The sequence below is a fragment of the Panicum virgatum genome, chromosome 9K, assembly GCF_016808335.1.
Source record: "Panicum virgatum strain AP13 chromosome 9K, P.virgatum_v5, whole genome shotgun sequence".
In the NCBI taxonomy this organism is placed as follows: Eukaryota; Viridiplantae; Streptophyta; class Magnoliopsida; order Poales; family Poaceae; genus Panicum; species Panicum virgatum.
Window position 1 is genome coordinate 46,990,356 of NC_053144.1, and position 3,873 is coordinate 46,994,228.

At 42.0% G+C, this 3,873-nt stretch overlaps 1 pseudogene; it reads right to left on the reverse strand.

Moving 5' to 3' along the window:
- Window positions 1-569: 569 nt before the first annotated feature.
- On the reverse strand, window positions 570-1,614 carry LOC120648737 (annotated as a pseudogene).
- Window positions 1,615-3,873: the final 2,259 nt, after the last annotated feature.

Consider the following 3,873-nt stretch of genomic DNA (forward strand, 5'->3'; position numbering starts at 1 on the left):
GACGCAGTTGCTGCGGGAGGCTGCGCAAGGCAGGGCTGCAGCCAGGCGGCAGGCCCAAAGCATGGGAGGGCTGCGGGATTAGGAAGGAAGAAGAGGATAGGGAGAAAGAGAAGATTGTCCCTGCTCCCCTCCCCCTCCTCTCTTCCCCCCCCTCCGACCGACAATATAATAACTAACACCCTAGGGTATTAGTGCCTTTCTTTTCTTCCCTACATCTATGAAACATTAGTGGTGAAGCCGTTTTTGTCCAATGTTTTACCAACAAGGCTTCAGCTCCACTAAACAAAGGCCGCTCTAAGTCGGAGGAGCCAGATCGGAGCTGTTTTTTAGGAGCCGAGCTCTGCCAACAGGCCCGTAAACGGTTCCAACTCAAACACATTTATCTCTGCGTTCACAGGTTTCCCTGTTGTAGCATTTCTTTTGAGTCTACAAACAGATATAAACAAGCATAATACAAATTACAAAACCATGGACAACTCCTGCATTGATTGATATTTGCAGATGCTAACAATGATTTTGTAACCTGTAATCTACCTGCGCTATTCATCTAGCTAGTATCTTTACAACAATTCAGAATGTCAAGTTTCCGTATCACAATTCAAACAACACTTGGGTACCATGACTGGTCTCTGCACCGCATCCAAACACTGGAAAATCAAAATTGCATTACACAAAGGAAAGTTTGCATCGATCACTTACATATGGGATATTGGAGGCCTTGTCATTCACAGCAGCGGCCACACCAAGAGCAGCAAAGAAACTGAGTCCTCCGCACAGCCACGCCAACGCCTCATACTATCCACCACCAAACATACAACCAATCAACCAACCAAATCAAGTCAAATCGAACCCATCCAATCCAGAAGCCTGTGATGCGGCCCAGCGCAACGTATTGGATCAGACCCGTACTACCTTGCCGATGTGCGGGGCGAGGCGGTCGATTGCAGGGTTCCGGGAAGGGCGTGCCGTTGTCCCACACCAGCTCGTCGTTCGTAGGGAGCTGCGACCGAGAAAATCCGCCAGATAGAGTCGTCGATTAGAGCCGAAATGTCCAGAAGCGGGGACGAGCAGAGCATTAGCTAGGGTTGGATTTGGGATTTGGATTCGGGGGCGAGGGACTTACGGGCTTGTCGGGGACGATGTGGCGACCGACGGGGAGACCCATGCCGGCGCGTTGCCGGAGCGCTGCGGGCCGGCGGCGCGTGCGCCGCCGCCGCCGAGGATGCGGGACCCCCGCTGCGGTTAGCCTCCCAGCCATCTCTCTCCTGTCTCTCTCCGATCTGTGCGAGTGCGAGTCGTCGGGTGCTGTGGCTAGAGGTGGAATCGAGCCGAGCCTCGACTTTTTTCGACTTTTCTTCGAAATCAATATATTTATATTTATTATAGTCTCCCGCGTTGTTTGATATGCAACTTCAAATCGAGCATAACGAGCCGAGCCGAGCCGAGCTTGCCAAAATTGACTTTTGTTCCAAATCAACTAATCTTTATTTTAAAAAAAGAACGAACGTAATCGGAGCAATTTTGAAACGAGACACCGAGCCAGCTTAACGAGCTTTTTTTCCAACCCTAGCTGTGGCTGCGCGGCGGAGGAAGAGAGAAGTTGAGTGGGCTTCGTTCGGGGCTTCGTGTTCTTGGCCCAGTGCAGAAACTAGAAATGGATTTTCCATTTCGGCCTTGTGGACATTCTTTATTACTCAAATTTTATATTTTCTTTAGCAAACTCAGCGTCCACCGCGAACAATCGCAGCGAACCGTGGGCCTCCAAATACCACTGTCAATTGTAGCATGGTTAATAATCCAGCCGATAACAGCTGCTGGCTGGATTATTAACCATGCTACAATGACATACTGGATCAATTTCACAATTTCTACTATTCTATAAAAGAATCAGCTATCATACTGGAAGCTATTATTGTACACAAATTTCAAAGTTTTACATCTCTGATCTCTGCATATGAAGTTTTAATAATATGTGCCCCCAAACTTCTAACACCTCCCCTGCACCCCACGCACCCTAAAACTCCACAGTGACATGAAACTCTGTTTTAGGCATACTGGTTTAATATTTTGACTTGAGGAATTCAAAAAGTTTTTATCCCATGGCTTGATACATTTTATTTTGTAATCATTTGTCCAAAGTTTCTATATACATGATCTAAAAAGTTTCTCAGTATTTGCATTCAAAGTTTTCAATTTGATGGTTCAAATGGCACTCTATATGTTTCGACATGGGATGTTTTATGTGCTTCATAGTTTTTTTTATAAATACAATACAAATAACAAGTTTTCAAATATGTACATTTGAAGTTAGGTATTCTATAAAGTGTTTCCATATACGAGTCTAAAATTTTGAAGATTCTACTATAAAGCGTCATTTGTAGAACTTTAAAAGTTTGGAGTGCATAGTTTATAGTCTGGTAGTACATAGTTCCATATATTCATAGTGCAAATTTTGAAATTGTAAAGTTTTTTATCTAGAAGTATAAAGTTTTGAAATGTACAAGTAGTAATTCCCTAAATTTATACTGTAAAGCTTAGAATAAAAAGATTTATATATAAGATGTACAATGTCTGAAATTTGCTAGTACAACATTCCAAGATGCATATCTTTGGTGATCAGAAGGCTGCAGATGTAGAAGGTTTTGAATGTAATTCTATTTTTTATTTTATTAGTTTTTGAAGTTTTTGGATGCATAAAGTTTTTTTTTTTTGCTGTATAATTTTAAGAATTTTGTATCGGCTACGCAAAGTTCCCTTCCTATCATTTTGAAACCTAGGGGTACATACAAAAGTTTTCAAAAAATATTTGGACATATGGGAACAAAGTATTGGATATGTGTTCATAAAGTTCTGATCTAAGAGTAAAAAGTTCTAGACATGGTGGTACAAAGTTTCAGATTTAGGAGTGTAAAGTTTATAATGTGACAATACAAAGTTCCTAAATTTAAAGTGCAAAGTTTTTTGAATTACAAATAAAGTTTTCTCTCAAGAAGTATAATATTTGAAATGTGCTAGTATGTTTTTTTTCTCTAGGAGTAATAATATTTGAATTGCTGGGCTAGGAACTTGGGATGTGTTTCATGGGCCGTTATTGCTTTCCATTTTTGTTTTGTGACATTATTGTGGGAAATGATGTTCATGCCAAAACCTTATAATAAATGCATCAAATAAATCGCTAAAAAGATTCCCTGATGCATTTCTTTAGAGGAATCATTCACACTAACAAAATTGTGGGGAAAAAAGTGTTCCTCTGAAAGTCTGAACCATTGCTTGCTCTACCACTATTGACGTGCACTTGTATACTACCAAGTATCTTGTATTGAACTTAACACCATAAGCATAATCAAGCAAGCAAGTTGCATTCGTTCAACTTTTCTCCAAGCTAAGACAGTTGCAATTGTTTATGCGCCTCCCTTGCACTCGGCGCGACCCGTCACCGAAGCAGCAATCACGCGCTGTTGTTAACTCTCGGGCAGGTGACGGATTAAACATAGTACCGACATCTGATGCAGATGTTTCCACGAGCATCCACATCAAAATGATTTTGCCCCTGCGTGCCGCCAGCACAAATCAGACCGCCAAATCAACCTGTCGCCTGCTTAGGGTAGTCGCCCTATGCCGTCCAGCTGCTCCATCAGATCCAATTACTGCCCCCTCCCAGCTGCTAATCATCGGCCTAAGGACCAGCTCCTGGCTGCAATGTATGCTGCTTCCATTTTTCTTTGTTAATGTAAATAAAACGAAGAAGCAGACGAGAAAGTCCCTTGAACTCACTCCCAATACTCAGCAATTAAATTTAAATACAACACATTTCTGCGGTTCTGCCTAATGGTGGTTTAGATTTATGTGTTGCCATCATATATACTTTATCTA